We start from the raw sequence: 21,815 nt of genomic DNA on the forward strand, positions 1-21,815 counted from the left end.
TTTTCAATTAAGTTTAAATTTATTTTGAAGGTAATAATATGCTTTTACATCATAATTTGAAAAATTCTTAACAGCTTTCCTGGAAAAATATGTGCCCTCATTCCTCTTGCATATTCATTTATGTTGTAGAACTTTTACAGTAGTTTTAGAAATTTTTTTTCTTTAAAGATATATCAACTTAAATCCAGTTGGGAATAACCCATTAAAACCCCCCTTTTCTTTAATTTATTTATATACTTTTCTCCAAAAAATAAAAATAGTTAAATATACATACATATATATATATATATGTGTATATATATATATATATATGTGTATATATATATATATATATATATATATACACATATATATATATATATATGTAAAAGTAAGTAGGTGACATCTGGGTGAAGGAGAACTAAGAAAGTGGGTGAGGGAAGAAGCAAGTAAAACAGGTTTATATGCCATAAGGACATGTTCAGTCATTAAATGTAAGACATAATGCAATGTACTGGGAAAGGAAATGAAAATGTTCTTTATCATGATAAGCTCTGGGTTACATGATTATGATGAAATTGTATAATTAATAGCTGGATGGCCAAGATGGTAGAGTAGGAAGACCCTGAGCTCCCTTCCTCCCATACACATACCAAAATTACGACTATCTAAAGAACAACATTTGTGAGAATGACCCAAAGACTAGCAGAAAAGATTTTCCACAACTAAAGCTATAAAGACAAAACTACAATGAGTTGGGTAGGAGGGGCAGAGATGCAGAATAGTCAAGGCCCATATACCAGGGTGGGTGACCCACAAGTGGGAGGATAATTACAGTTGTAGAGGTTCTCCCCAAAGAGTGAGGGGAAACACACTAAAAAAACTCAAATAGCCAAAATAATCTTGAGAAAGAAAAACAAAGTGGGAGGTATCATGCTCCCAGATTTCAATCTATAATACAAAGCTACAGTCATCAAAATGGTATGATTCTGGCACAAAAGCAGACATAAGGTCAATGGAACAGAATAGAGAGCCCAGGAATGAACCCACACTTATAAGGGCAATTAATCTACTACAAAGGAGGAAAGAATATACAGTGGGGAAAAGACAGCCTGTTCAATAAATGGTGCAGGGAAAACTGGGTAGCTACATGTAAAGGAATCCAACTGGACTACTTTCTCATACCGTATACAAAATAAACTCAAGATGGGATTAAAGACCTAAATGTAAAACCTGAAACCATAAGACTCCTAGAAGAAAACAGGCAGTAAGCTCTTTGACATCAGTCTTAGCAGTATTTTTTTTGATACGTTCCCTCAGGCAATTGAAACAAAAGCAAAAATAAACTAATGGACTACATCAAACTAAAATACTTTTGCACAGTGAAGAAAAAACTATAAATAAAACAATAAGGCCACCTACGGAATGGGAGAAGATATTTGCAAATGATATGTCCAATAAGGGGTTAATATCCAAAATATACAAACTCATACAACTCAACATTAAAAACACAAACAATCCAATTAAAAAATGGACAGAGGACCTGAATAGACATTTTTTTCAAAGAAGACATACAGATGACCAACAGACACATGAAGAGATGATCAACATCACTAATAATCATGGAAATGCAAATCAAATCCACAATGCAATATCACCTTTTACCTGATAGAATGGCTGATATCAAAAAGACAAAAAATGACAAACATTGGCAAGGATGTGGAGAACAGGGAACCCTCATGCACTGTTGGTGGGAATGTAAATTGGTACAGCAACTGTGGAAAGCAGTATGAAGATCCCTCAAAAAATTAAAAATAAAATTATCACATGATCCAGCAATTCCACTTCAGGGAACTTTTCTGAAGAAAACAAAATCACTAATTTGAAAATGTACATGTATCCCTATGTTCACTGCAGCTTTAGTTATAATAGCCAAAATATGGAAAAAAACCTGTGTCCATCAATAGATGAATAGATACTGTGTGTGTGTGTTTATATATATATACATATATATATATGTATATATATATATGTGTATATATATATATATACACCACACACACACACACACACACACACATACACACACACTTTGGAATATTAGTAGTAAAAAAATGAATGAAATCTTGCCATTTGTGACAACATGGATGGACCTAGAGGGTATTATGCTAAGTGAAATAAGTCAGACATAGAAAGACAAATACTGTATGTCTTCACTTATATGTGGAATCTAAAAAGCAAAACAAATGAACAAACATAACAAAATAGAAACAGACTCAGAGCAAGAGAACAAACAGGTGGTTGTCGGAGGGGAGAGGGCTCGGGGTGGGGGGGTGGGGGGGGATGAAAAAAAAGGTGACATAATGAAAAAAAAACTATGAGGTAATGAATGTTAATTAGTGTGATTGTGGTGATCATTTCTCAATGTATATTTATAGGAAACCAATCACACTGTACACCTTAAATATATACAATGTTTTCAATTTTACCTCAATAAAGCTGAAAAAAAATTTAATTGTATAGTTAATATTTGTGCAGTTTAAGGTATGTAAATTTACATAAAATAACTGTGATTATAATGGTAATTATTGGGAGCAGGAGGTAATTTCGATGAAACAAAAACTAAAGACTGGAGGATTATTGAAGTTTGATGATAGATAAGTGGAAGTATCATGCACTATTCAGTTTATCTTGCATGTATTTCAAATTTTCCTTAATTAAGAGGCCAAAACCTTAATTCAGATTTTCCACTCAATCAGAGCAGAGTCAACATAATTATTTATAATCTTATTAGAGCACACCAGAAAACTAGAAGTACATGTTTTCTTGATATTGTTGCCTTAAAGAAATTATGCCCCTGAGTTCTCATAAAAAGGATATATGTGATTATTTGGCAACATTTTCAGTAAATATAATAGTATGTCTTTAATAGATGAGTCTTATTCTTAATCTCTCTAGTCAAACTGATGGCAAAAAAGCAGTTCTTAAAGCTAAAAGAACAACTGAATAATGTTGATAGTGTTTCTCTCCAATTGTTTAGCTTGATGAATCTTTCAACTTTGTAAAAAATTAATTTGCAAGTTTCAGTACTTTATTAAAAATAACAAATGATTTTCACTACCTTTCTACTTCATCATAGCAACACCGAACACTAACTCAGAGATACAAATAGGTTTTACATTCTTCAGGTAGTCATGGAGTCTCCTCATCAGAGGTGAGCCATAGGGTGCAGCAGCTTATGTTTTCCTGGAAAAACTTTGAGTGAGGACAGAGTAGCCAGGCAAGCGTCTATGCATCTGCTTTGCTTCACTAACTGATTGAAATGGGAGGCAGGTATGACATTCTTAAGAAAAGTAGGGCGATTAACCAAATCACATGCCACTGCACTACCAGAGAAAGGTAGCTTTAAACACTCATTTAAAAAAAAAAAAAAAGAAATCTGACTAAACAAAAGAAAAGGAATCTATCTGACTATAGACCAGACCATAGGATGATGATGGCTAAAAGACAACAAATCCTGGGGCACATACTAAAGTTTTGTTTTTAGTGTTTTGTGGGGTTTTTTTTTTGCCACTTACCTTGGAGATATTCTTATAGTAATTACTTCAGTAGCATTCATCCTTGTTTCACTTCCAAAATTCACTGAAACTTTGAGTCTTGATTAAGTTGTGAGGTATGTAGCCATGAGTGGATGGTGGCAGTGGGTGCTTCAGCCCCACCTGACTGCAATTGCTCTACTCAGTGTAAGAGATTTATGTTAACTCTTCCAACCCACCTGTCAACTTACCCAGCTGTGAAGAAATTATAATTACCTGTTAGAAAGATACCTTTGATATTTTCAGAGAAAGACCCTCCTCCATCACATTCTTTAATTGCTTGAAATTCTTATGCTCATCAGTCTGTTGAATATGGGCTCTGTTATAAACACTGTAACCTTTGATATTTTTTTCTCTTTTTTTCACACTTAGCAACTGATTACATAAAAATTAGGGTAACTCATTTTTACAATCTAAGAAAAAATTAGCTTTATTCTAGTAATTCTCCTGGGCTTTTCTTCTGGAATAATTTATTAAACTTAATTCTCTATTTATTCATTAGTCAAGCTTTCCTCATTTCACTGTTCTTGGGTGAAACTGTATTTTGAAATAACTTTAGGCAATTGGTTGTACATTTCTACGTTGTTACTTCTGTATTAAGCATTAGAAAATTAGTTTTAAAAAAGATATTTATATCACTGATAGAGAAGGACTCAGTCCTGAATTTAGTATTAAAGTTAATTAAATCAGAAAATGGTGAGCAATTATGTATAACAGCTTTATCCTTCTCCGATCCCCAAAGCACTAAATTAAGCATAGACATCTACTATCTTTATCAAGAAGTATTGACAGGAGCTTAGCTACCGATTTTGCATAGGGTGACTTCTAGGAAGTGCACACTTGAGACAATCCAAACCATAAGGTCTTGATTTCTGCAAAGTTCAAGGCTCGGTGCTTTTCCAGACATGTTCCCATTATTCAGATACCATATTAAGTCTTTGTCAGACTGTTGAAGGTTCAGAATTGGCCCTTATGACATTTCCTCATTGATACCACTTTGGTCTAAAGTGAAAAGCATCGATATGTGAATTTCTAAAGATCCACACAAGAGCTAGAACAGTAGAAAAACACACAGCACCAACCGAGAAGCAAAACAAACTCTGACTATAGACCTCACCTGTGCCACGCCATACTAAATATACCTATCTTGGGGCTACTCAATATTATTTGTCCACCAACAACACCTTATTTAGTTTTATTCTTAAGTTATAACTTGTCATGCCCCCCAGGTCAATTTTCTTTCCTCTAATAAATAAATGATTTTATGTTTAGAATTAAGACACACCTCCAGTATTATCTACCAGTTCCCACTCTTGTTTGGAATTTCTATTACTGATATTTATTTTGATATATGATTGAAAGGACGTATTAAAATTAACTCTATGATCCTTGAGTTGCAACATATTAAACTTGTATTGCCATAGCAAGAGTTCATTAGAGTGGTTATTGCATCTAAGTACAGTGTTGAATGCAGGTAATTTATCAGGGGAGATGAGAAAGTGGTTCAGGACTTTATTAGTGAATTGAGGGCCAAGATGAGTTGATTAGAGTCAGGTCCCAGGCTGTTAGGGTGACTTCTCACCTACGTGGAAGTTGAAAAATAGGAAAGATGGTTCTACAAAGGGGAAGAAAGAGCATCAGAAACACATTATTACACCTTTGGACCAGTAGGATTTCTTCACAACAAAATGAAAATGAAAATATCAAAATAGTTTAGGTTCTTTGTTTTTTCCTGTCCTAAAGCAGAATTATTTCTGGATTTCTCAGGACGCAAGTCACTATTTTATGGATTATCCTCTTTGTTTCTTCCTTCATCTCTTTCCTCCTTTTGTTTTCATTAATTCCACATATAGAAATTGACTCTAAGATAATTATGATAAATAATTAAATATTTATCTACATTTATGTTATTCTAGTGTTGCTTATAATATCAAAATATTGGAAATCCTTAATCTTAGGGAATTAAATTAGTAATTATAGCTATGGAATAATGTATTATTTCAAATAACATTATGAAAAACTTGTGTAAATACATTTATTTAAAAATATATAACATTTGTGTTGGAAAAACCACTCTCTTTCCTCATATTCACAATACTTCTAACATCAGATGTGTGGGGTTTTCCCCCACATCAAGTAATTCTCTAGGACACCAGCTAAGTATCCCACAATTTAACTCAGTCTGACACCATCTACCTGAAGGTAGCATCCTGTTTCACAGGTTAAGGACTCAGTCCTACAAGACTGCCCCCTCCACTTCAGATGCCCATCGCAAGTCCCAGGTTGTCACCTGTAATTCTGACTGATGAACTATCAATCAGGGTTCCCATAACCTCCGCCTTGGGGTTGACAATTTGCTAGAAGGGCTCATAGGACTCAGGGAAACAACTCTACCAGTTTATTATAAAAGGCTATGATAAGGATCCAGAGGAGCGTCCAAGTGGAAGAGATACAGAGGGCAAAGTACTGGCTAAGGGGCTCAGAGCTTTCATGCCCTCGCCAGTGTGCCACCCTCTTAGTACCTCTGTGTGCTCAGCAATCTGGAAGCTTTCTGAACCCCAAACTTTGTGGAGATTTTTATGGAGTTTTCAGCATGTAGGCATGATAGATAATTGACCCAATTTCCGGCCCACCTCCCCTTCCTAGCAGATACAAGGTAGGGCTGAAAGTTCCAAACTTCTACTCATGGCTTCGTCTTCCTGGTGACCAGCCCCCATCCTGGAGCCCACAAAGCGTTTCATTAGAACTAAAGATACTCCTATCACTCAAGTGATTCGAAGAGATTTAGGAGCTTTGTGCCAGGAATTAAGGGTAGAGATCAATATAGTTTCTATTATTTCACAACCTTTATACCTTATTTAAACATTTAATGCTTTATTTAAATATTTATATCACATTTTATTTCAGTCACTGCTATAGCCGCTTTACAAATACTAACAGCCCAATAAGATGGGCAATAAGCCCATAAGGTGAGTATCATTAAAATCTTCACTTCAGAGATGACAAAGCTGAGGCCAGAGAGATTAAACAAGTTGTTCAAGGTCACACAGCTTGAGTGGCAAAGCTAGGATTTGAATCCAGGCGGTCTGGCTCTGGAGTCCACACTCTTAGCAACCACATTAACTTTGCTCACAAACTATCAAGTGGGAAAAAAATAATTTGTACGCTATGATTATATGGTCTAGCAAAGAAAACAGGGCTGCAGATATTTTAAATCAAAGTCAGCATTGTTACTTTTACTCTAAAACCAGCTACTAATAAGACAGCTACCCCATTCTTTTCGGAGGTTTTTATAAACTGTATATGGGTTAAATTTTTTTTTAAAAGGGAAAAAGAGACAATCCATTGCTGACATCATTTGAAATTAAAGTGAAGAATAGAATGCATATAGGAACCTGACGTTATTTCTTAGAAAATAAACATGTTATTACATGTTTTGCATGTAACAAAAAATTAGGGTCAGATGTTTAAAGATAGACTCAGTAGTTCAACAAAAACAAAATGACAACAAATAGGAGAATACTTAGTTTTTTATATTGACTGGAAAGAAAACACAACAGAGAAAATCTGCCCCATATGATAGAGAAGGATATATTTTTAAATAGAGTCTTATTGGGCCCTTTGTTCAGTTAAAAGAATCAGCTCACTAATCAGCTATGTGTATTTAGTTGTATTTACTTTCTTATCAGTACAGACAAAGCACAGCAGCTGAAAGAACAAATATTTTTACACATAATAAAGTTGCTTTGTGTCTATGTAATATCGTTTTTAATCTTATGGTTCCTTTTTAATACAAAGCAAGGTAAAATGAAACAAATAACTTTTATTCCACATTTCTCTTTAGAAAAAAACAATACTAATTCCACAATATATATCACTAATATAATAGATCATTTTAACTATTGAATACATTCATAGTCACATTTATATCATTTCCTATTTCTCAATTCTCAGCAACATCCCATGGGTGAATAGGAAATACCCATCGTTTTAGAAGTTACGCTCCATCAATACTTGTAAGAGTCCCTAATTACTTTCATGTATATAGTCTGACATTCCTTAGACTCGTGGTCATGGGCAAGGTCACTGTTCTGGTTTCCTCTAGGACTGCAGGATTAATAGCCCACATCTCTCCAGGAGTCCCCAGGGAAGGATGCTGCCCCACTTTTGCTCAGAGCCTTTGCCTGCCCTTTTCATCTCTCATGCTCTAGCTGTTGCTTTATAGTCTGCTCTCTTTCTGCTCATTTCAGGACACTCTTTATACCATTTGCTGAGCAATCTGAACTGCCAATAACCATATGGTCCATGAATTCCTTGCTACCTTCTACATTCAACACAACTTGGATCATGAGACGTTGCTTTCAGTGACAATTAGGGGGAGCAAGGCTCCTCATTCCTCTTACTCCCCTCCATGCTGGTAGAAAACTATCTTTCTTGTGTCCAGTTCGCTTAGGTAGGGTTCCCACAGCTGAGCTGCTTTGTGCCATATATGATATATAGAGATATATAGTTATACTTATAATAGAGTATATTATTAATATATTATATTTATATTTAAATTCTACTACAGTCTTCTCTATTCCAGGACAGAGAGGTCCTCAGGGATAGAAGGCCAAGCTGAAAAAAAAAACTCAGAAGATAAAGATAGAGCCACTAAATCATATTATTATTTAATATTATTAAAGTGGTACTGTGTGCTTGGCATTGTCTTAGTTGCTACTGAGCAATCAAAAGAAATATAAGGGCAGGTCTTAAAACTTTAAGGGATTTTTCCATCTTGTTGAGAAGACAAAATTAGCCACAAAGCAATAATTTGCACTTGTGATTCTAAATATGGATAAGCAACAGGTTTACTGGGGCGCTTCTTAAATGCAGAAATGCAGATGCCTGGTCTCCATTAAGACACATTAATTAGCAGTTCCTGGGGTGGACTCAGACATATGTCTTCATACCTAATCTGTCCATCTCTACCCTCTCTCCACACACAGAAGAGAAGTTTAGCATGTCCCCATTTGAGAAAGTGAACTGGGAGGCATTTAGGTGTCAATTGTTTATGGCCTAATATCGGCATTAGCAGTTATGTGAAAATTTGTACCATCACATATGTGTTGTCTTAGAGTATTTTATTATAATTTTATTATAATTTTATTACAGAGAATTTTGCTTGCCTAAAATTCTTTGAATGTTTATTTCATATCTATATTCACGTATTTAAATATAAACAAATAGATTATAATAATATATAAATGTGTGGATATATATACACACATACAGACACATTTAAGAAATTTGATTTAAAAAATAAATTCTTCCAAAGAATTTCAACATGGACATTTGCAATATAATGACTCCAAATGGATTCTAGGTATTGAATTATGGACTCCTAAAAAATGACATGTTTTCTTAAAAAGCAGCTGGCATCTAAGAAGCAGAAATTCAGGTGTAAAGCCAGGATCACTCGTAGAGTTTTTATTTGTTTGAGTTTATCAAATAAAAACATATCTACTGTCCCATACGACACAGACTCAAGCCACTGTTTAGGAGAGTGATTAATAAAAGCTTTACCTAAATCCATAAAGAGAAATTGGAGTCAAATCCTAATCCAAACACAAGCCCTGTTTGCAAATTAGAACCCAAATCCTAATCCTTCTGAGGTTCGTCCATCACTGCTTGAAATGGCATTGTTGTTCTGATTTAAAGTCTAGGCTCTCACAACATCTTTAAAAAGTGATTGCTATTTCTTTGTACCATTAAACACAAAGGCTTTTAAATGATTTTTCCCTAAAATGTACTCATAAGTAGAGCTGAATATTCAGCTCGACTAAAAATGGGGGAGGATGTGCTTTAAAATACAACCATTTAACAGAAAACATAGTTAAAATATTTTTAGTTCAATACGACTCATTTTTCAGGTACAATTTTCAGAGTTGAACTGGAACTGACATAAGGCCAGGCATTTATATATATGATCCCCCTAAATTGATGGTAATTCTTGAGAAGGTTTATCAATTAAAATTAGGTTGGGCTAATATAAAAGTGAGATATGTCTTTTTTCTCTTGATTAAAATACACAGATAGAAAATCCAAGACTGAGAGAATGGCTCCAGGTGATTTCCAGCTCAATTGCTCCACCATCCCTTTCTGTGGCTCCTGTTCTTATGGTTCAAATCGTCTGCTAGAACCCCAGTCTCTCAACCACATTCCAGGTAGCAGATGGAGAAATGGAAATGGAGGAGAAAAGGGTATACTCCTTACCTTTTGAAGTAAGCACCTCACAGAAGCATCATTTAACAATGTAACAATTCCATTTATGTTCATTCATACAGTTACAACTAGTGACAAAGGAGGATGGAGATTGAAACAGTAAATCCATGTGCCTAGATCATTATTATTTTTTTTAATTAAAGAACAAGGGGAAAATATACGTATAAAGTATAACCTGCAGCTTCTGCTACTGAAGTGTAGTGTACTAGTGCTTAGGACAAATACAATCTTGCCTATGAAATTAAGATCATAATATTTGTGTGCCCTGGTTTGATGGGTCAGGGCATGAACTGCACTTTTAGCCATACTCCTGGACTAAGATGGGTCTGAAATAGCCTTTGACTTCTCCTTCCCTGATATTGCAAACTTCAACTCATCTTTAAATATTTAAATAAAATGTTTTTTTATCTTCAGAAAGCTTTCCTTTATCACCAGGTTCCACTCTAGTAAGAGTGACCTGCTCTGTCCTCTCCATTTCTATACCATATTTTGTGTTTGTTGAAGTAGAATGTGAGGCCAATATGGCTACAAGTGGCTGCTCAAAGCAGAGGTCCAAGTGATTATAGTTTGTTAGCTCTTACATGGTTCTCACACAAGATAGCCTGTGAGGTAAGATTCCTGACTCTGCTTAGTCAATATATAGGAATCACAATAGGTCTGATGTTCTCAATCACAACATGTTTCCCATTGCAAACTAAGAATCTCAAACCAGGCTGAAAACATTTTGTGTGTGTGTAAGTCTGATGTCAGGATTCAGTTTGTTAGTGTGTTTCTCATTGGCCCACTTGATTCAAAAGAGTCTCTAAACTCATATTAGAACTGTGTTTACTTATGTTCTACCTCGAATGCTTGTTTCTTTTTACTTTTCCAAACTCTAGTCTGTTTCTCTTGCCTGGATCTAGAATATTTGCATATTTCATTCTTTAAAAACTAAGGACCTAACTTGGATCCACTACCTCCTTATATATGCAACATCTAACAACCTGGATCAGGCAATTTTGTTAGTGAAATTGACTGCTATTTTAAATTTTGCTGGGAAACATATAAACTGGACTGTCTCAGGCAAATGGGGCCATATGGGAACCCTAGAAATAATGGAGAACCTAGAATACTATTATCTTAGAGAAAATATTTGTGGTCACTCTTCCACTGGGCAGTATTTTGGAATAAGTAGCAGGAGACCCTAATACCCAGAGCAAAGAGAGTTAATATTTTTTTAAAAAACTCTGAAAAGCAGGACCAAAGAAATATTATAAAAGCATTCTGTGACACAGGCATGTACTTTTTGAGACTGTAATAGCTCCCCAGACTATATTGTTATAAGCTTGATAAAACAGGGTGAGGATTTTTGCCCCGTTTTTATTTTTTTGTTTGTTTTTCTTTTTGTGCAAAGGCAGGGGGCATATTATATTAAACAGCCAGTCTTCAACATTGCCAGAACCAAGAAACAAGTTGTACATTGCAGCTGTAGCTTTAGAACCAAAGGAAAGCCTTTATATGTATTTATTACAGTGGGGAGGAAAAAAGGCAGAGATAGTCAATTCAGCTGCACCAAATTTTATATATATGTGTAAATTTATATATATATAATATAGATATATTATATATATATATATTATATATATATATATGTATACTGACCCATATGTTAGAAATTGCTAATTATTTATGACAAAAATTTGTAAGCAAAGCTTATGCAATTTTTTTAGAGAGGGGCTTCTTTATGACAATAATTCATTTTATTGATACTTATTATCTACTCTATATTTCTACACTCTTAATGCCTCCCACAAACACTGAAACTCACTCTAAAAATCTAGCATCTTAGAATGAAAAAATATGGTATTTAAAATAATGATTTAAAGGAGGGAATTTGATGCCAATATGTACGTTCTTATAATTATCCCAGAAAAGTTCCTAAGGGTTCCAAACTGCCTGAAGGTCCATTAATCTGGGCTAGGCTAAATTAAACATAAGATAGTTCAGCTGTGTTTGTTTTTAATTTGCAAAGGAATTTAGTGTTCCCAAAAGTGAGGGACTAGCAAACCAGGCTTCAATCAATCAGGAATATTTTGGGCATCTCTGCAAGTAGCATTAATGGGAAAGACCTGCTGTTATAACCCACAGGGTCTTTGGCAGGTCCTGAAATAAGAAAAAGGGAAATTTATAAGAGAACATGAAGTCTAACAAGCTGGTCAAAGAAAGAAGTGGTAAAATATGAAATATTTAGCTAAGCTGAGAGGGTTCTAGAGTTGAAGGAGAATTAGATCAGAGAGTCAGAAGGTTTTAATGAAATATTATTTTATAATTAACCTATAATTGTATTCATTTAATACAGGTACATAATTTAAAATTTCAACTCATACTATAAAACCTGTTAAGAATACATCTCCGTTCTTCCTGACCTCTGTCATGTTACCCAGCAACAGATTTTAACTTGTTTCATGTTTTCTTCTGTTATTTAGCACTCTAAACTTTTATTTCCTTCTTAGCTCTTAAGTGTCAGATATTAGCCCACTACAGCCTATTATGGAAAATAATGATTTACCTCATCACCCACCCCCTCTTTGGGAGAGTTACAGCAGGGATTTAGTTAAATAAATACTATGATTTTGTAAATGGAATTTACTTCTGAACCAAGTAATAGATTATGATTTTTTTTCTTGTACATGTTATTGTTTTACTGCCAACGAATATTTGTGTGTTTTAAAAATTCACTTAGTTTTTATTTACAGTGAATCTTCCATAATGCTCAGACTCATGGGTTATACCCATCTCAATAATATTTTCCAAATGGTCCAATACATGAAATAAGTTTTCAGTTCTCTTTTTTTTTCTAACAATCTCTTTTCCTATAGACATCCGATTTTACATGAATGAATTTACATTGGTTTCTAGGCCTGCTGCACAGCTATTATCCTGAGACTTCTTTTACTCCTATCCTTTGTTGGAGCTTTTGATTCTGGCTTCCCAATATCTTCTTTCTCGGTTTATATTCTCGCTTTGAGGTAGCAAGTCTTCCAGGAATTTCCTAAAAAAGAATGCTTATATGTTTAGCAAAACAAAACAACAAAAATATGACAATTCTGAAGTCCTAAAAATACTTTTTGTTCCACCCTCACACTTAAATGTTAGCTTGGCTTCTAAAACACTCTAAGTTAAAAATATTTTCCCCTCAAATTATGAAAGCATTGCTTTATCTTTCTTCTAGTGTGTTGTTTATAAAATCTGATGCCATTCCACTTCCTGACACTTTATATGTAAACTCTTCCCACCCCACCACTAAAACTCTTATGATAATTATAATAATAATCAATTCTTGATTACTTACTCTAAGATACTACATCATGAACTTTGTGTGCATTTTAATAATAATTTAATCCTCACAATGACCTTAGGTGATAGGTATTATCAATATCAACCCCACTTTACAAATGAGGAAACTGAGCATTAGGACACCAAGTGAATTGTCTAAGTCATGCATCTGATAAGTGGTGCAGATGGGTGATGAATCCCGGCGGTCTGGTGCTAGACTCCATATGCATAACCACTCTACCATCTGCCTCTCTTTTTCAGGTGTTTTGAAATGAGTACTTGGACTTTCAGTTTGGAGAAACCTTCAGTTATGGGAAAGTGTTGTATGATTGGTTTTCTCTGTTTTATTCTATTAGTTGGATTTTGGATACTCTTAATTAAATCTCTAATTTAAAAATTTTTATTTTCCTTTTAACATTAAAAAATAGGTTTATCCTGCTTTTCAGGAAATTCTATGAATGATCCAACCTTTCCATTGCCATTATTATGAGTAGTAGTATTTAATTTCAGTGATCCTGTTTTTGATTTTCGAGGATCATTTCCTGTTTCCTGGTTACTCCTTTTATTATTTTTAAAAGCACCCTGCATTTGTTTCATAGATGGGACATCTTCTTCTTTCTTTTAGGATACAAATTATACATTTAGGTTTCCTACTCCCTACTTTGTTTCTATATCCCCAAAGTTTCTTTCTTCCATTGTGTGCTTTGGTCTCTCTTTTTTAGGCTGAGTCTTTCCTCCAATGACCAGGGATTGTTGACAGTTACCATGGATGACCCAGGGATGAGCAAGCTTGATCATTGGAGGGAACCTCCAGTGCTGATATTTGGAATAATTGAATTTTTCAAGATAAGAATTCTTCAATCTCGTGCTTGGGGTTCTAAACCTTAAAGCAGGAGTTCTGGTAGTTAGGATAAAGGATAGACATTGAGAAGGGCTGGAGGTTCCATGGTTCAATACTAGATCTTTATATATGCTACTTTCAGCCCCATATCCCAGCCCTCTACTGAGCCTAGAGTCCTTGAGACCAAAGTCTGTCAGCGTTATTATTTCCAGAAACATAACACTCTTTCAATATGTATGTTTTGAGGGGTGAGGGAGAAGTGGGCATTAGTCAACTGACTGTATCCACATTTTTGACTGGTTTCTCTGTTTTGAGCTCCATACCTATTTCTTGCCTTACTGGGGTTCTAGCCACAGATTGATTCACTTCTTGTAGATAGCTTTCTCTATAGGCAATTAGACTGTTGTCTCCTCCTCTATGATAAGGCATTTTCCACTCCTTCATCTGCTTTCTAACCCATGAAAAATTTTTGAAATCCTTTATCCACTGATTTTTTTTTCCCTATTCTCTCTCTCTTTTTTTTTAACTTTTTAATTTTATATTGGAGTATGGTTAATTAATAATGTTGTGTTAGTTTCAGGTGTACAGCAAAGTGATTCAGTTATACAGATACAGGCATCTATTCTTTTTCAAATTCTTTTCCCATTTAGGTGGTTACATAATACTGAGCAGATTTCCCTGTGCTATACAGTAGGTCCTTGTTGGTTATCCATTTTAAATATAGCAGTATGTACATGTCCCTATTCTCTTAATTTCTTTTTCTCTTGTGGATAGATTTATTTGTTTACCAATTTAATATTGCCTTTCCTCTTAGATTAGTGGAATTTTAGAAGATAAATGTAAAAACTCAATGTATATTTTAAAAATTTTTATATTTTTGATGTTGATGGGATACTCTGTGCAGGTAAGATGACTAAGTGTATAACAAAGTATATACAAGACATAATTAGAGTCATGTGCACATGTGGCTGTGTAACATATGATTGAAATAGTAAAACCCTCCATTATTTTTCTCCTTCTCTTTGTGTAAACTAGTTAATGAAGATTTCACAGGGGCATGGATTGAGACCTTTGTTCTGGGGATAATGAGTAATATAACCTGACATATATTAAAATGTATTTGGGCAAAGGACAAATTGCAAGGAAATAAGAGGATGTCTTATCAGAATGCGTGAAGTGAGTGGAGAGGAGTGCAAACAGACTGAGAATCTTGAGCCAATGGCTACTAATATGAAACATAAAATTGCATGACTTGAGTAATCACTGTTAGGAAGAAGCTTAACATATTTATTAAATTCATACTCACCATTACTGATACCATGTTACTAGCAAGTTCTCCTAAGTATCACTTTTTTGGCTCATTCATATCTGTCCCTAGATTTCTCTGAGTTGTCCTCTTTTCCCCCTAAGGCACAAATCTCCAATTCCAGAGTGAAAGAGTTTGCCTAGATTAAGAAGAAAAGTTGGAGATAAATTTTAGAGAAAGGTGAAACTGTATGGGACTATAACAAGGTGAGGGACATTTAGATACGTTAGGGGGCAATTAAATTTCTTTAAACATCTCTAGCACTCCTTCCCTTGATTCCACTCCTAACTTGATTAGTTAACTCAATGCCACTAGGAAAAGAATGACATACTGTACTGTTTTATTTTGCTAGTAGGGTGTATTTGAATTCTGTGATAGTAGAACAATAGGCTGATTATATCTCAATCATGACAATTTTCAGACACACCATATACATATTTAGGTCTATAATATGTATATGTTACAACAGGAATACGGAGGAAAGTTGTCTTCAATACTTATCCTCAGGCTTAGAAAGAGAGTAATGGAGAGAGGAAATAAAATGATAAAGGACTGTCAGATTCTTGCAGATAGCTTTCTCTATAGGCAATTAGAAAATTATTATTATTGATAATAATTATTATTATAATTATTCGTGTTAGTAAGAGTAGGGCACCTTCCAAATCATGTAATTATAGACTCACAGAGCTTGAGGAAACTTTTGATATCTACAGTTTACCTTTGTTTACAGATAATAATAAATGAACTTTTTACTTCATACTGGATAACTATGGTAAATATTTATTACCCTTGACTCATTTAATACCCTCAAAAATTCTATGAAGTATATTCGACTTTTATCATCATTTCACAGATGAGGAAACTGAGTCACAGAGAAACTAGGCAATTTGCTCTAGGTTACACAGCTATTGATGTTAAAACCAGGATTAGAATCTACAGAGTCTGGCCCCCAAAAGACGTGTGCCTATGCATTTAACTACTATACATTTCCTCTCTTGAACAAACACCCAAAGGTGAAAAAGGACTGGGATAGTTAATAACACACCAGGACCAAACTAAGTTTTCTTAGCCATAATTAATTGAGTTAAACATTGGTATTCATGGCTATTGACCAGGACCTATGATTCTTTTCATGGCATTAGCTTTGCATGTTAGTGTTATTTATTCATTACTTTTCAGTAATGGTTTTGGCTAACCCTCAGTTAAACCTAAATATGGGACCACTGATTAAAGGGAAAAAAATGTTTATTTTTATCACAATCATTATTTTCTAACATTTGTTGCCGTCATAAGCCAGGCAATAGGCTAGATAATTTACTTCCATTTCCTTATTTCATTCTCACAAGGCCACTGTTGCAAGTATTATTATATCTGTTTTACATATGTGGAAACTTAAGGACAGAAGCTTAGAAACTTATGCAAGATCACAAAGCAATTAAGTTGCAGGGTTAGCCATCAAACCCTGATCTTTCAAACTTCAAAGTTCTTTTATTACTATATACCTTGACTTTTTAAATAAATATTACCAATGAAAATTCATTTCGATTTTGAATATGTGCCAATTCTGTTAGCTAAAACACAGAGTACATTCATTTGTGGGACTTTAATTTGCCCTTTCTAAATGGATTTGCTATTAAAAAAAATTTGTCAATACAAACATTCCCTTGTGTGATATGCCTTATTGGGTGCACATTATAATTTCTGAGTTTCTGTGCCTATTTTCTCCTTATTAAAAAATGTATGCACAGCTAATATTTACTCAAGAGATGAATTATTTTGCAAGTGAAAAATTATAATTGTTATATTCAGTCACATTTCAACCTTACCAGCACCAAAAGGGAGTCTTTTGCTAGAATCTCTTTTGCAATGTTTTTTTTAAAAGCTCTCCAGCCAGCTTTAATGATTGTAAAATATTTAGGTATTTTTAAAATGGCGACCAAATAGAATAATGCATGAAAGCAATAAATAAATAAGCAGACAAATAACATCTTAAAGACCAACAGACAGTGGGGCTTTTACAAAAGGATCGACCACAGAGGTTTTAAAATCCTTTTGATAGTTTTTATTTGTGGTGGGGAGATTCTTAAACAAGTGAACCTCTCTTGCCCTCGAAAGAGTACAGAGGAAGCAGTGATGAAGGGTATTAACAAACCAACGAGACATGGTGACCACAATTAAAAATATTGAGCTTTCTGGAAGGAATATATAGTGAAATTACTCAATCTCTGGCTATGCCTCAAAACCCAACTTATCTGTGGGCATACCTTCCCCCAAGGGAAATCATGTTCTTTGAACAATCAGGCATGTTCTGCCTCATTACTCTCTGCGATCTGAAGAGGCACCTGAAAGGATGGCTGGAAGAAGTACTCTTAAAGGGATTTTATGAAACCACTCATCAAGATGGAGTTGGATCACACTGACACAATGCTCTTTGACTGTAGATATGTCCAACTCTGTTGAAATGAAGGGTTTACAAGAAGGGATCCTTTAGATTTTGAATTCTTTTCTCATTCTCTTTCCTTTCTCTTGTGGCAATGCTTTTTTTTCAAAAATATCCACATTGACGTTTATATTAATGTCTGTAAGTTTTTTCCAGTAAGCAATTTTCTGCACTTTAATCAACCTCATATTTAAAAAATTGCTAATATGTCAAGTTTTGGACACACAATTTTCATTGATTACTAATTCATTTGGCAAACATGCTACCTTAGTCTTCATATTAATATGTTCATTGACAATGACATAGAAGAAAGGGCATTTAGACCTACAGAGAATTAATTAGCATGTAATTCTCAGTATATCATCTAGTGTTAATTAGCAGTTAAACCATCTTCTTGTGCATGACCTGCTGATTTCAATACAGTGTTCTATTTTGGAGACTCAAGGGGAACAAAACTTGAAAGGATACTTGGTCTTCTTTTTTTGAAAATGAAGTATGGAATCACAGCTTCAATTCTCCTGTGCTTTGTTTAACTGCTATATATTTTCCTCATTTTGTTCCTTTCTTAAATCTATGTCATAAGTATTATGTCTTCCCTTTCTAATAACACAGTAGCCAGACCACTATTAGTTATTAAGAGGAAAATAAATATTCACATTTAAGGCTTTTTAAAAGTTAGAACTTTCCCTAATTTTTTATCCACAATTCTTAGAGGAATGTTGAATATGATTGGTAGATAAATCTGTTTGAGTTACTCTTACTGTTTTCTGTTTTCTCATGTTTTTACTCATGTATGTTTTAGTGGCATACAAATCTTTGAAGCAGAGAAATTCTTTGAGAAATTGGCTAGTCATCAATGACAAATAAATTCTGAATTTTCTTTTTTTTTTAATGTTTCTTTATAGTTAATGGGATGATTGTGTATCTGAGAATTTTGTTTATGTACATAGAGAAATAAAATAACTCATTTGAACAATCGCTATAGAAGGAAAAGTTTTTAGCACATTGATTTTATTCATCATAATAGATAACAATAGTGTAAGAGTGACTGACATATTCGAGTCATTCACATTTATCTTTGAATGGCATAATTAAATATGTACATATCTAAAATGTCAGAAATTCAGAACACTTTAAAAAATGAAGAAATGACATTTCTATCTATTTGAAAAACGCTAGCATGCCAGCCAGGCTTGCTGACTCAGCATTCCTGGGGTATTCTGTCTTCACTAATCTTCCTCCTCTGAAATCAGGCCTGGTCCTCCCCATACTGGAGCTAAGCCCTGGTCTCTGCATCTGTCTCTCTCGTGACTCTCACTTTGGTTCACAACTTTTTTAGGCAGGTAATAAGATCACGGATGTCAAAATACATTATTTTTAAAAAAGCTTTCATGGCTTTTAGATTTATAATCATATTGAGAAGGGGTTCATTATGAAATTATCCTCTTCACCAAAAAGAGCAACTGAACGTTTGGGCAACCCACAAAGCATTTTCACACATGTTATCTCATTTGACTCTCACAGAAACTCGGAGCAGGTATAATTACTGTCATTTTACAAATGAAGAGAGAGTCTCAGAGAAATTCAATGATTTCCCAAGGTAGTAAAGCTAGATAGATGGTGGTGAAATCAAGAATAACACTTAGGTTTCCGATTTCTACAACCAGTTCCTTTCCCACTTTATTATGCTTCAAGATATAGACCTCAACCTCTGTTTTTTACTGACTCCCCTTGGGCTGGAGGACTTGGGAAATAATAAGGCAATAGAGAGGGTGAGGAAATGAAGAAGAGTAGAAAGAAAGCTGATCTGGAATGAATTTAATATAAAGTTTCCTATCACATGACATTCCTGCCTCCCAGGGAGCAGGAAGGGTTTGTTCCTTGCTGCATGCTGGTTCTTAGTTCCCTGGCCAGGGATTGAACACATGCCCCCTGCAGTGGAAGCTCAGAGTCCTAAACACTGGACTGCCAGGGAATTCCCATCTCATATTACTTCTTAATGGCACTTTTAAAAAGAACTAAAATATTTTTATCTTCATTTTAGAATTTGTATAGAAACAGGCTCCTGACTCGTCTGAGACTGAGGCTTCATTTTAAATATCCTCAATCACTAAAAACTTGAATGCTGATTTCCTATGTTGCATATTTAAATTTATACATTTTTTAGGTAAGGACCTGGAAAATATGAAAAGTGCAATATTTGTATAATCAGCCCCACCACTTTGAGTCAGTTAGAAATGTGAGATAAATGTATTGCAAATTCTTTGCACATCAAGCTTCTTGTTTTTAGAGCTATCTCATAGGGACAGAATAAAATCTCAGAGCACTGGCTCTGGCTTCAGATGACGAAGGTTCAAATCAATGTTCTTCCAGTTACTAGATTCTTGACTTCCAGCAAGACAACTGAAATCTCTGTGTCTTAGTCTGTTTTAAAAATTAAGTGAGGCAGTGGACTTGTAATTAATCAGTACACGCTGGCTATTACTTTTACTATCAAATATTCAAAGAGAATAAAGTGCCTAGCATCTTATGTCATCTCTTATAATAATGGTGTTCTGGAAATGGTACTCTGCTCTTTTTTCCTTTATTAATTAACTTGGTGTCACCACGGTTTCCATATTTCCATGTAACTCTTGGGTGATTTTCACCATATTATTTTAGATGTATATATATGTATATTTTTGTATTTGTGTATAACGTGGGTAAAGCCACATTTCCATTATATTTTCCAAAGTCTTTGAAAGTAAAGAAACCAGGGAATTTCATCAATTTGCTAATCATTTGGCTACATAATACCAAGTAATTGATTTTACTTTTTGAAATGTTTTTGATACATCTAATTGATATTTTTTTCTTTTTACCTTATAATTGAGTTGATTGGTTGATGTTAACATTTTATTCCCCTAGACCAAGTTAGGCATTTTTGGAAACTGTTTATTTTTCAGCCTCTTAAAGTACCATTAATACATTTTTTCTGCCAGTGGTTTGAAAATATTCATGCAGCTTTCAAAAATTCCTAATTTATTTCCAGGTAGGAGATCATATATTGGAAAAATCTGACTCAGCATGAAATATTTACAGTAAAACTTATTTTATCTTAATAAGTGTACTTAAAATGTATTTGTGCAGAAAGTTTCTTTCCTTCTTCCAGCTTTATTTCTATTATAGGTTTTTATTCAGCCTCTCACCTTGAACACAGGGAGTTTTATGAAGGGCTGTGATGTACTAGAAATAGCTACCTGGCTGTCAAAGTTATCACTTCAATTGCAGAAGCTAAGCCCAAATTTTACAGAGGTGGTCCTCTCATATCCTTTCCCTCCTCCTTCTCCTTGAAGAAATTATTCTAAAAATGTTTGGTAACTATTTCCTTCTTTCAGCTCAGAGTTACCCTGGTTTGGTCCTTGGAGAAGAGAAAACATGTTATTGGACACATGATTATAAAATCTTAACACAGGAGCTGAAAGAATTCAATCTGATTCACAGTTTCCAAATCAAATATTGCACACATCTAGAGAAAACTAGAGATAATAGCTTTTATCTCTCTCTGTCTTCCTCCTGAGTCTATTACCTTTGAATTATTTCCACCAACTTTTCATTCCTTTCAAGTCCAAAGTTCCAGTGAGATCTATTTCTTGCATAGTAGTAGCATATTAGGGGTTAATGAAATGGCCTAGAAGTCTATATGAGTCATAAATTTAAACTGGTTGGCTTCTTTATTAAGTCATGGTAGGGAGAGTGGTGATAAGGAAGAAATTCTTAAAACATAAACTTTCTTACAGTGATTTCTGAAATGTGTTGTTCTATAAAGTTGAAAACAATGTTTTACATTTCTTGCTGTACTGGGTGACAAGGCAAAGTGTAGTATATTATTTGATATGGATAAGTTAAAAGTGATCTTACTCTTATTACAGATGCCCGAAGAAGGTGGTCTACAATTGTTGAGGTAGCCTCAGGGCTTTCTCCTGAGATACCTCAAAGAGCCTGATGGGATGTCTTTACTGAAATAATAAGTATTTGGAGAAATTTATCTTTCTTTGATTTTATGATTCTGCATCTTTGGAGTTTTATTTAAAA

This window comes from Balaenoptera borealis (genome assembly GCF_965194805.1).
Source record: "Balaenoptera borealis genome assembly, chromosome: 1".
In the NCBI taxonomy this organism is placed as follows: Eukaryota; Metazoa; Chordata; class Mammalia; order Artiodactyla; family Balaenopteridae; genus Balaenoptera; species Balaenoptera borealis.